Here is a 14020-nt window from a genome sequence, read left to right as displayed (position 1 = left end):
CCATGAAATTCAGCGTATCAGAGAACCCTACTGTAGAGGTTTCAAGCTCCCATCTACAAAAAAGTGGAATTTTGCATTTTTTGCCAGAAGAAAGATCACGGGTGCGTGTTTATTTGTTTCTTTGTTTTTTTTGTTTTTTTTTGTTTTTTTTTCCCCAGGGGTGATCGTATAGAACCAGTTGTCCTAGAATATCGTGGGAGGGCTCATTGGAATGGAAATTGAAAGTTCTAGTGCCCTTTTTAGTGACCAAAAAAAATGGAGGGCAACTAGGCCCCCTCCCACCCTCATTTTTTTCCCAAAGTCACCCGATCAAAATTTTGAGATAGCCATTTTGTTCAGCATGTTCAAAAATATTATAAGTATTATAAGTATGTCTTTTAGGATGACTCAATACCCCGAAGTTCCTGGGGGGAGGCCTGAAAGTTATGAACTTTACCCAATGTTAACATTTAGTATTGGTTATTTGGGAAGTATACAGGCGTTTTCAGGGGAGATTTTTCCGGGGAGGGTGAGAGTGGGGTGAGGGGGTATGTGGGAGGATCTTTCCATGAAGGAAGTTTTCATGGGGGAAGGGACATTGCTATGAAGGGGACGCCGGACTTCCCAGCATTATTTAAAAAAAGATCATAAATTTAATATAAAAAAACAAGTATTTCAACTACAACAGCAGCAACATCGAAACTTTAAACGAACATAAAATATTACATATATAATTGGGTTCACCCCGTAGTCAATGCCTCGCTCTTTAAGCCAAAGATTTTTTAGTACTTTCATAAGAGCTATTTATTCTAATTAACGGCCTTTGTGATTAAGCGGTCATTTCTAAAGAATTGGAACAAAATTTGAATTTTCGCTTAAAGAGCAAGGTATTGACTAGTTGGCGAACCCCCTAATAAATGTATTAAGAATATATGAATATAGAAGTTCGTTACGTAAGTTAATTCGTAAGTTTCGTATATTTATTACTAATAAAAACGTTCATAAATAAAATTAAACAAGTTTCGAGAAAGCCATTTAACTAAATAAAAGTAAATTAATATAAAAATTTTGTTTTAATTATTCATGTATGGTGAGCCAAGATCAAAACCTGCATTTATTCAAAAACGTTCAAAAATTAAATAAAAAAACAAGTTTTTTAAACTGAAAGTAAGGAGCGACATTAAAACTTAAAACGAACAGAAATTATTCTGTATATGAAAGAGACTGTCCCCTCCGCAACGCCTCGCTCTTTACGCTAAAGTTTGACTCTGTCTCACAACTTTATTTTTTAAAACAATAAAAAAATTTAGCGTAAAGAGCGAGGCGTTGAGAGGGGACAGTCTCTTTCATATACAGAATAATTTCTGTTCGTTTTAAGTTTTAATGTCGCTCCTTACTTTCAGTTTAAAAAACTTGTTTTTTTTATTTAATGTTATGTAAAACCAAAAGCTTTTTGTGCCCCTCATGTTCGCTTATATTCATATGTTCTTGAGAAAAAAAATTATTCTCTACTTTTTGGTTCATTTTGAAAATGAGTTAAATTTTTTTTTTATTGTTTGAACTCCTCTCCTAAGAATTCTTTGTACTTACCTGGACTTGTGAGACCCATCAAAACAGCTCTAGGGTAGCATTCTTGGGATTGAAGTGTGTGAACTCTTCATTTATTTCTTACTTTTTTTCGGGCGGGAGTTACGATTCAAATTACAAACGGACAAATACATATTATGCAAAATAACAGTTGTTTTGTATAGGAACTGAAGAGAACGATTGAAATATTTTTTTTTCGATAAAATAAAAACAAAACAAAAACTCTGTCAGTCGGAATTGCTTAAATCTTCATGTTGGAGCGATGCAGATTTGAAGCTAGAGGTGGTGAGACTGAGACCGAGCCAATCTAAAATATTAGACAGGAAGGGAGCGATTAAAATGATTTTTTTGGTTTTTTTTTAAGAAGCTGGATTTATCAAGATCGTTTTTATTGAAATTTAACAATAAATAAATAAAAAATCTAGTTGGTTTTCTTCTTTTCTTCAAAACTCTAAACTATCCTGTGTTTATTGATTTGCCTTCTATTTTGTACGTATTACTCATCAGCTTTTGGTTTAAAACAGCAAAAATGGCAATTAAAAACAACAACAACAACAAGATAAGCAAAATAGTAGCCTGGGGTTTTATACCCCCACGGGTGGGGGGGGGCGGTCCTTTCTGTTGTGGAGGTAAACTCGAAGCAGGACTTACAGATGAATAAATAGGAATTTTCTGAAGGTAACGAAGCAGGAATTTTTTTTATTGTATACTTTTTAGGCTCTTTTTAAAAGTTGGAGGGAGGATTTAATGAGATTACGTAAAAATATATTTTTCAAATTATACAGGCAACAAATGTCCCCTCCCTCCTTTAAGTGCCACTCTTGATAGCGAAATTAAGGCACCCTGCCCTGAAAAGAGACTTTCCTATCAAACGTTACGAAAAAGTTACGTTTTTAAGAGTTGGACGTTACGAAATTTTTTGTCTGGTGGCAACCCTGCTCATGTTGCAGGGACTAAAACAGCACTGGAAACAACCACTTGCGTATTTTTATAGTGTTTCAGGCCTCAAAGGTTAGACACTAAGAAATTTTTTTTTTGAGGCGATAGTAAACAGGTAGGGATCACCATAAAGGCAATAATTTCAAACCAGGGTGGAAACTACCGAGGATTAAAAAAGGATCTCGGCGTCACGAAAAAAAATCTGTTTTTTCTTAGAAATGGTGAAAAAGTATATTTCATTTACGATTCCTCTCGCTTTTTTAAAATTTTCATAAACAATCTATTAATTACTTACATAAGTTTAAGTAAGCAGTGACAGGCATCTTAGATAGACATTGTGAGTTTTTTCAAGGTAGATCAATGTCATTGATTTAGGACAGCACCGAAACTTCAAAAGCGTCATATATGTCCAACAAATCTCGACAAAATGATGGTTAAAGTCGCCACTCATGTTTTCAGCCACTCAGTGTATGCTGGGATCAATTCTTACGTGAGTAAAGGTTTGTTAAATCCGAAGGCCGCAGGAACAGCAAAGGTTATAAATTTCTTTGATAAGCTGTTCGACTGCGTTATTTCTCTTTGATTTTTAGAAAAAAAAATTTATAGACGCCCAATTTTTAGGGAAAGCGCATCATTCCAGTTTTTGACGTCGGTCAGTTCATTTTTAGGTGAATTAAAATTTATTAATAGTGTAGGGGAATATGCTGGGAAAATAATCTATTGCACAGAGGGATGGAAGCTGACTATTTTTGCCATCCTCGGTCTATCAGAAGATTTAATGAAGCATGGGTTTAAATATGTTTGTACGAGGAGACTTAACCAGGATAGTCTAGAGCATTTCTACGGCTTACTACGACGCTCTGGGGGTTTAAAGGATAAGCCTACTACGGCGCAATTCTCCTGCCTTTACAAACAAGCAACGGGTAGAAGCTTTTCGATTTTTTCAAAGTCGACGGGGAATTGTCAAGCACTTTCTTTCCATCAATCTCTTTTATCCGAAGTTTTTTCATCAGTTAACCCTCATGCAAAAAGAATTGTGCAAGCCGGACGTGATAGCAACGATATCCATGAAACTCGCGAGTTTGATTTTGATGAGAATGTTGAGGTTTTCACCTTAACACAGGAATCAAATTTTGCATACGTAGTGGGGTTTTCTGCGAAAAAGATTCTGGAAAACCATTCGTGTGATAAGTGTAGAACTGGGTTATTTGAATCAGGTATTTCTCTTTTTGATTCAGTGTTTGATTTCATGCGGATGAAAGCTTATGAAGAAGCCAATTCAGACTTCTCAAACCTTTTTGTTCCTGCAATCTCCTTGATTGAGTATTGCAAAAAAACTAGAGTACATCATCCAGACTGAAATGAAGCACTGCTGGAACGAGGGAATCGTACAGCGAGCATGGGAAAGAGCGTCCCAACTGTTAATCCCAATTTCGTGTGACCTATTTCCTCGCGAGTGTTTTGTACAGTATTTTTTTCGAATGCGTCTCTTCTACATCACTAAATTTGAAAACCAGAAGATGGAAAGAAGTGCTCTATGCGGAAAAAATAAAAGAAGCTAAGCTAAAAGTATTTACTTTTAAATATTTTTTATTCCGTGGTTAACCATATTTATTTGTTCTTATATTGTTTGAATTTGCTAAAAACATTTTTGGATTATTCTAAAAAGAATTTTTCTAAAGCAAAGGTACTTCTAGTGATTCTCTATTCTCTTTAAACTATTTTACAGAAATGAAAAATATTTTATGGAACGTTTGCCAATTATGATTTTAGAATGGAAAATTATTCAGCGAATTAATAAGTTGGGATTATTTATTTTCTTGTTTCTTTTATTCTGTTGCAATTAAAAAAAAGAAAAAATTGGAAGAACTATTAATACAGCGGTCATGTACCATTAAACCACATCTGCAAACCGACTTCTGATCAAGATTTTCATTATCCTAACTGTTCTTGAAACTCATTCCAACGTTTCGGGGTAGTATTTTTCACAAGAAAGTCATATGTTTGTTTTTATCAATCAATAGTAATTCTTCCCCGTCTTTTTTGCTTTTTAGCTTCTTCTTTGATCCGCAAGTAGCGATGATGTTCCACGAGAAAATCCGTAAACGCTTCGAAGGAGAAGTGAAAGAACTCTAGAGAATAGTATACTGATCCCCCCAATTCCTATGAACCCAAATTACCGACCTCATTCAGGATCTAAGCATATAATCCGCACAATCTAGATCCATGAAATGAATATTACGATACATCGTATTAGTATCATGAATAGTGTTAGCTGCTAAAAAATATCTACTAAATGGATCAAGAATCTCATCCCTCCATAAAAACGGAAAATTCTCAATGGTTAAGATCGTGTTTGGGCTTAATCTATATTCCCCAATATTTGGAAATATTCTTCCCTCCTACCAATCCTAAAGAAAAATAAACCCAAAAATAACCCTGAGTCCTATAGGTCCATAATGATTACTCCTGTGATGGGGAAATTAATGGAGAAAATAATCTATTACCGACTCCTCTGGTTTGTTGAAAAAAATAATATGATCCTTCACACTCAAACTGGCTTCAGGAAACACCTCTCCTCTATAAATGCTTTCATATTGTTAACAAATGCACTAAATAAATCATTCTCAAAAAATAATGTCCTAGTTGCAGCTTTCCTAGATTTTGAAGGGGCATATGACAATGTGAACCACCAAATCCTTTTAATTAAACTTGCAAACCTTGGACTACCCCTCCCCCCCCAGCTAGTATCTTTTATAAAATCTTTCATAGAATTGCGAAGTTTCATTGTTTGTGTAGGTTTAACCTCTTCACTACAGATGACAATGACCCACGACTGTCCCCGGGGAGCAGTCCTCAGCTGCCTTCTTTTTGATCTGTATCTATGGGGCACGAATCTCCCCCACACGAAGCTACAATATACTGATGATCTGGTAATATAGTCATCTGGCAAAACCTTTGAGATGGTACAATCAAAGCTGCAAAAGTCACTTTTCCAAAGTGAAAAATTTTCTCAACATTAAGATTTACTCGTTGCACCTACCAAGTAAAAAATAATCCAATTTCACTGAAAGCGAAATCATGTTAATGCAAGACTAACTCTAATTGGAACAACTATTCCAGAAGATAATCATATTAATTACCTAGGTCTCATGCTTGACCAAAAACTTAATTTCCACCTCCACATCTCAAACACCATAAAAAAATCCTATAGAAAAACAATTATACTAAAAAGACTTCTTTCTACACCATGGGGCTGTAAGGAGAAAACCTTACTCCAGTTTTATAAATCACATATAAGACCCCATATTGACTATGGGCTAATTGTTTATGGTGTATGTGCAAAGACCCAGATGAAAAAAATTGAAACAATACAAAACGATATAATACGTCTCATATTTGGTCTTAGGAAACCCACAAGCCCCAAGTTTCTGCTTATGGAGAGTGGATTAACAACAATAAGGGAGGGATGTAGCTTTCTCTTTATAAAACATCTTATAAAAATCGAATCAAATAGCTCACACATCCTACATAATTGGTTAAGAAATCCAGCCATGTATAGAGGCATTGCAGACGAGTATGCCAATATTCAGAAGAAGTTCCCTATACCCGCAAAGTCTATTACACCTACTTTCCCCCAATCCCCTGCATGAAATTGGTCAATCCCCATAATAAATGCTCATTTCTCAAAGTGGACTAAAGATTTAACCCCCATTGCTTTTGTCCAGAAAAAATTTACTGAACTTAATGCAATTACTTATAAAAACCATTTCCATATATTTGTTGATGGGTACAAAATGAATGAGAAGGTAGCAAGTGGTGCCTTCCTTCCTTAGCTGAAAATTGCAATGGGTGAGAGATTGTATAATAGTGTATCTATAATGTCTGCAGAGTTAAATTCCAAAATCATGGCATTATAACACCTTATGGAACTAAACCCTTGATTGCTAATTCAAATAATATTATAGTTTATTCTGACTCTTTATCAAGCCTTGAGTTGCTGTCTTCAGCTCCTCAGTATAAGCTGGATATTGACACTTATCATTGTCTTAGTATTATAGTAAATCTTGCTTCAAGTGGAAGAAGAGATTATCTTCAGTGTAGTCCTAGCCACTCCGCTATAAGTGGTAATCATCAGGTTGATGAAATAGCAAAAAATGCTATAAATATCGACCATCCAAGAGGGAAACAAATCCCCATTAGAGATTTTTATCGATGGAGACTATCAGATATTATGTTTAATAAGAAAAATTCTACTCTTTCCCCCTTTCCCAATAAGTACTTTTCTAAAATTTATCACAGAATTCGTTCTGGAGCAAACGGACTAAATTTTCCGGCATTCTCACATCAGTTTCCTAATTCAAATGGTTGAGTTCCCCTAACCCCTGTTTGCAGGTATTGTATCATGAATAGTGAAACAGTTTACCACTGCCTATTTGAATATAATATGCTGACGTTTGCACAGCATACCTTGCATTGTAAACTGTTAAAGTGCTTCAAACACCACAAAATATCACTATCAGCCAAGAGCCTAGCCGACTATTCCTGCACACAGAGCACAGAAATCGATATCTATCATCTTATATTTGAACTCCTTGAGTTGAAAGATCTACTGAAAGATATTTGAGAATATCTAATAAATAAGAGACAACCAAGGCAGTAGCTCTGTAGCCCACAGAGTGAAGCAAAAGGAAAAGGGCTACATAGTATCAACTGAAAAGCCTGCCTGCTGTGAAATAGAAGAAGAAGAAGAAGATTTTCTTTACAACAAACTACATCGTTTTAATTTTTCTTTCCATTATTTTATGAGCTTTCATTACAAATAAAGCACACTTTTATTCGTCTGTTTCGTATTACTCGTATATTGGACTAATCTGGTTTCAAATAAGCTCTGAAAAAGCGAGCTAAATTTGTGCGAAACGAAAAAAAAAAATCTGAATCAGTTGACAAGTGCTCCGTACTATAATTAATTTTGCAGCACACAACAATAAAAATACATGTAAAAGCTGCTCATGAAACAAAGCATCCCATATGTGTGTGCTTTTTTTTTTTAATCAGCATATCCCGGCCTCCAATCAAGGAGCTTAGGGGACACACAAGAAGTAAATTTCGTACGGTTCAGAACCAAATTAAATAAAAGTAGATTCTATCAAATACTATCAATACAATTTCTTTATTAATTTCTTTAATCCAGTTGCCATGCAATGACAGGAAAAATAAATACTTTCGAAATAAATTATCATATTTTCAAGTTTTGACGTCAATAACATTGAGAAAAAGGGATAGATTAGAGGAAGATGAATACAATTATAATAATCAAAGCAATTTTCCATTCGATATACGAGTAATTATGCGTAGCACTCTCAAATCGTAAATATAGGCGTGATAAATGGGTGTCGGTAAATATCACATAAAATCTAATAGGGTAGGGTGAAACTATTTCAAAATAGAAGGCATTAATTTAAATATGCTCTGCAATAAAGCACCCTCATTTTTTCATTGTCCAAAATCTAATCACAAGCTTTATATCAGGATCCGTCTCTTTAATTCAGAGCACATCTGATCAAAGCATAATCACCTACGGAACCGGTTCCGTAGGTGATTATCAAAGTATAATCACCTACGTAACAAGTATAATCACCTACAGAACTTGAAAAATTTTGTCGCCAGGTTCGCATAGGTATGGAATCGTCTCCGGAGACGCGGACAAACGGTCACTTTTTTGTGTGGAGAGGATAGGTTTTTTCAGTACTTGTTCCGTAGGTGATTATACTTTGATAAGGTGAGAGGATGAGCGTGAATAACTATTTTATAAGCCTCCAATTCACTGAAATGAAAATTTAAATTTTGGCTGATTTTTATTCGCTACTAAAAGGTTTTCTCCTCTGGAACATATTACTGAACGTGATAATTATTGTAATTAGATCCCGAAGCCACGCCTAAACGGCGGCGGCGCGCCGCCGTAAAAAACAGGCGGCGCGCCACCGACCTTGCATCAGCGCGCGGACGCCGCCGCTGCTTCTATCGGTGGCGGCAGCCCTAATACACTGCCGTTTTTTTTTCTCTTTTTTGTTTATCGATATCGACCTCTGGGCTTCAACCATCATCCCGGCTAATCTGTTTCTTAAAGATAAATACTGCTCGCCATGTATATCGGTTCGTAGGAAGGAGAAGAAGAAATTTTTCTTGAAACAAAAATTCTACCTTCCACTTTAAAATTCTGTTCAGTTTTCTTTCTGATTTTTCGGATGAAAAGAGGTAGGTAAAAGAGCATTAGGCAATTCAGGATGTTATCATAGGCAGCGCAATCGAGCTGCCTAAGTAAAGAACAATGTTGGCAAAATTTAGTATTTATTTTTTTTTGTTTTTTTTTCCATACCAGGGCAATTCATATCGAAGGAGTTGTCGTAGAAACTTCAAAAAGGGCTCATTCGATTGGAAATTGGAATAAGTAGTGCCCCTTTTAATAGTCGAAAGTGATTGGAAGGCAGCTAGCACCCCTTTCATGCCCACCATTTCCCCAAACACATCCAATCAAAATTTTAAGATAGCCAGAGTAACTTAAGATGTTCAGAGTAACTGATTTCCAGAGAGAAAATATGTTTTTTGAGGAGGTTACTCCCCCACAACCCTTAGGGCAAGGGTTTTAAGTTATGCCCTGGGGGTATATAAGAACGATGTTGGCACAATGTATTATTTATTAATTTTTGTTTTAGACCAGGGCACTTCATATCGAAGAAGTTGCTGTAGAAACTTCGAAAGGGCTCATTCAATTAGAGATTGGAGTGGCTTGTGCCCATTTTAATAGTCTAAAATGATTGGAAGGCAACTATCACTCCATCCGCGCCCACCATTTCCCCAGACACATCCAATCAAATTTTTTAGATAGCCATTTTGTTTAACGTAGTTGAAGGTTCTGAAAATTGGGTCTTAGAAGATGACAATCACCCTCACATCCCTTACGGTAAGCGTTGTAATTTATGCCCTGGGGGGCAAATAAGATGTTTATAGAAAGCGTTGTCGTAGAAACTCAAAAAGGGCTTATTCGATTGGAAATCGAAAAGCCTATTACCCTTTTTAATAATCACAAGTAATTGGAAGGCTTGACATTTTTATAGTAGAGATCGACGTGGGTATAATGTATCATTTTTTTGTTGTTGTTGTTGTTTAGACCAGGGCACGTCGTATCGAAGGAGTTGTCACAGGAACTTCGAAAAGGGCTCATTCGATTGAAAATAGAAAGGGCTGATGTCCTTTTTAATAGGCGAAAATGATTGAAGGGAAACTAATCCCCCTACCCCGCCCCCCCTCCCATTTGCCCTTATGTTTAAAAAGTAAATATTTCTTTAAGATTAAATAAAAATGCACTGTGTTAATGCTAATTCCCAATAAGGCATCTCAGCAGTATCCCAAGAACGACTGAGGGTATTATGTTCAAACTTTCGGGGCTTCTTCTGCTCTTAAAATTTGACCAAATCAAAATAGCGTAAGTGTATCCAAGCTATCAAAGAAAGTAAACAAATTTTTTTGCAAATGTTATCAACTTTTCCATTTCAGATCAACTAGAGGAGGTATGAAACTAAATTAAACACTACTATTTGAGTCCAGATTTTTAATAGGGTTTATGTTGTTAAAAATTGCTGATTTTTTTTCCAGCATACAAATAGCAGGCCAAACTATAAATTCTTAAAAAAACGAAAAGATTTAAAGTATTATTTTCTTTTTCCCTGAAAAGACTATGTCAATATAAAACGAACAGAAATTGATTAAAAAAACTGTTTCCACAAAATAAGTTTTTCAAAGAAAAGTAAAGAACTCCATTAAACAAAAAATGAGCAAAATTGAAATCAAATAATCTACCAAGTGTGAAACTACCACAAATCAGCATCGATAAAGAAATGAAACCCAAAACGAACATAAATTACAATAAATAACCGAGTCAAACTCAAAACTAGCAGAAATTAACATAAGTTGGGCTCAAAACCCCTATCTCTTCCCAAGGCCAAAACATAATTTGCACTTTACTGAAAAAAATACAAATGAATGTGCATTGTCAATTTAATAAACATAAACATCCCGCTTCACGTAAAAGAAGCACCACCCAAAATCTATAAATCGTGCCAAAAGCAGAAAGAATTTCTTGATTCCAATGGTGCATCCGGAAAAGTACAGATGGTAGTTACGAGGAGCGATACGCTGGTGTTGTATGTTAGAACCGAGCATGATGCAGAAGCTATAGCTAAGAGCATAAAATTGAAGTCCGCGACTGTAGTTAAAGTCCATTAACCGAAATTCCTGGCAGTGGCTAAATTTGTCCCTGAAAATACGGCAAACGAGGAAATTGAGTCTGCAATGGAGGGGATCCAAGAGGCGAAACGCTATGGTACTAGCAAGTCAGTCAAGCTAACATTAAGAGACAAAGAAGCTCTTGAAAAAGCACTGAAATATGGCGTTTACGTCGGTTATTGCCATATCAAGGTGGACAAATATGTTGCCACCCCTCTGAGGTGTTTTAAATGCCAAAAGTTTGACCACTTGCAACGACATTGCCCTAACAATGTGAAGTGTTCCAGGTGCTCCTGCAATCACGAAAACCCTAAAGACAATCCATGCGTCCGTGACACTAAATGTGCTAATTGCTCTGGAAAGCATCCATGTTATAGCGCGCAATGCCCGGTTTATAAAAGACAATTAGAGGCTAGTTCAAACAAACGTAAGCAATGAATGCAACTATCTCGCTTTATAGCAGAAATATATACGGGCACGCTCCACACAAGCTATCTCTTTTAAGTGATATAGTAACCAAGCACAGCATAATATGCATTCAGGAACATTTGGTAACAGCCGATCATTCAGCAATCCTTGACCGATTTCCAGGAAAGGACTATTTTTTGCAGCCTGCTATCCGCAACAGCTCAGTTGGCAGGCCGAGTGGTGGAATCTTGATCATTGCAGACTCCAATTTGCAATGCACGCTAATTGATTCATGCGATTATTTTTCTGCGATCAGAGTTCCTGGTCCAAATGGCTTTATAGTCATATCAGTGTACCTCCCTACAAATTATCGTGATGTCCTCTCAGAAAGGCGTTACACGAAGGCTTGTGCGAGACTCGGGAGGTTGGCCGAACAATATAAGTCAGAAAAAATTATTATCTGTGGGGACTTCAACTGTCAGCTTCTGGATGATGATCATTTTTTCACCAGATTAAGGGGGTATCTACCAGAAGCTATGGCCCCGGTTCCAAAATCCCAGTCCTTCACGTTTGTCCACAGTGCATCCTTGGCTACATCAGATATCGATCACTTTTTCGTAAATTTCCTACTTCCGACCGGGATTAAAGCCATTGTTGACACGGAACACAATTGTAGCGATCACCTTGGGATTAGCTTAATGGTACCATTCTCCACCTACAAGCGGTGCCCCGGGCGATCATGGTTTATCAAGAGTGAATGGCAAAGGATAGATCAGTCCTTGTACAAAGATATTCTTGACTCAGCTCTTGCTAAAATCAAAGTACCGTTCCACCTGCTAACTCATGGCCAAAATGAAGACAGACTAGCCCTGAATATCTTTTGCTCCAAAATTGTTCATTCGATGAAGCTTGCGGAATCTGCCGCTGTTCCAGTGGCAAAAGTGTACCCCAACACTCGTAAAAAGGGATGGGATAACCCAAATATCAAGTTTGCCAAGAAGAGATCCAAGTTCTGGTACGAATTGTGGAAGGATTGCGACAAACCCCGCTCTGGAGCAGTTTTTCAGTGTTTTCGACATGCCAAAAAAGAATTCAAACGTACTGTCGAGAATATGCAAGTCCAGCAAGTGGAGAAGTTGTCTTGTGATTGCAGGAGTGACCCAAACATCTTATGGAAGCGATTCCAATCTAACAGGGCCGACGCTGATGTGCAAAGTCCCATTCCCGATGAAAGTTGGGTAAACCATTACAAGGATGTGTTTGCGCCACCACCCAACGAGCTGGACTCCGTATATAAATCTAAGTTAGATAGGCAATTAATCAGCGCAAAACTCCGCCACACTGATGTCATTTTTTCCAAATGGCATATTGAGATAATAGTGAGAAAATTGAAAAAGAAAAAGTCTCCAGGGCACGATGGGATCACTCCAGAGCACTTGCAGGACGGCAGAGAACGTCTAGATGAGTACTTAGTCTTACTATTCCAAATGAGCATCAAGCAGGGACACACACCTGCCAACTTTCATCGTTGCCGTACATCCAATATTCTGAAAAAGAATCAAGATCCCTTGCTTTGTAAAAGCTACAGACCAATCTCAGTTTCATCGGTTATCAGCAAAGTATTTGAGAAGGTACTGTTGCCCCATATTACGTCGCACGCTCTAATGGGAGACAAGCAACTTGGATTCAGAAATGGGTTGGGCTGTGGACACGCCCATCGGCTACTAAGAAGAATAATGAGGTCTACATCTTTAGTTAAAGAGCCACTCTTCGCCTGCAGTGTCGACATTTCCGCTGCGTTCTTTCGTCCAATCGCAGGCACTGTGGTGCCTCTTAGATTCAGGAGTCAACCCTCGCATTGTCCTTGTTCTCCATGACTGGTACTCCCACACGCATATTCGTCTAGCTTTGGGATGGGAAACAATCACCGGTCACCGCAAGCAAAAGCTTTCTGAACCCATTCGGCTCTTCAAAGGAGTTTGGCAAGGATCTGCTCTAAGCCCCGTCATCTTTAATTCTGCGATTTACTCTGTAACTATATTTGTTTGTGGGACCTTCTTTTTGGAGGGCTTGGATCTAAGTTTCATTTCTTTTGCAGATGACTTGTTGCTCCTAAGTAGCACGCTGAGGGGTCTACATGAGAATCTTCGTCTTTTAGTGACCCTATACAGAAGAATAGGACTACGAGTCAACATAGAGAAAACCGAATTTATCGTTTTTAGCGGCACCAACTCGACCAATTCCTATATTGTCCTTGACGGTATCGGAATCCAGCAGTCCCAGTCCCTAAAATACCCTGGTATCACGTACGGCCAGACGCCTAGGTCAACTAGAGGCTTGTTGGCTGAATCAGTCTGTAAATCTATCCGCTCAGCATATGGAAAAGCTGTCAAATCCAAGTGGTCATTTAATCGATTTATTAAGTCAAAACTATTCAACGCCGTCGTCTCTCCTGCCATCTGGTACATATCACCCTTGTGGGAAATGTTGCCCCTCACTGAGCGTCGAAAAATACGAACCACGTATTAAAGGTTTGCAAAATTTTTGCTGAGCCTTCCACTAAGATTTTCTAACACGGAGATCTCATCCATATATGGAATCCTTGATCCATCAACCAAGGTGATTGATCTAGAACGGAGAGCCTCAAGACGATCCCTCAGTAAACTCTACGACTCACCGCTGACTCAACTGTTTCAGTGAATGAAATACCTGTATTTAATTTTTAGTGTTGAACATGTTTTTCTTCTTTTTTTGTTTCATTTTGTACTCCGCTTTTTTTTTCTCCATTTCTCCATTGTAAGCGGGCATAAATAAATATATA

Source organism: Artemia sp. Qi Xiang Cuo, chromosome 8 (assembly GCF_049724085.1).
Source record: "Artemia sp. Qi Xiang Cuo chromosome 8, ASM4972408v1, whole genome shotgun sequence".
NCBI classification, from domain to species: domain Eukaryota; kingdom Metazoa; phylum Arthropoda; class Branchiopoda; order Anostraca; family Artemiidae; genus Artemia; species Artemia sp. Qi Xiang Cuo.
This window is presented reverse-complemented; position numbering follows the sequence as displayed.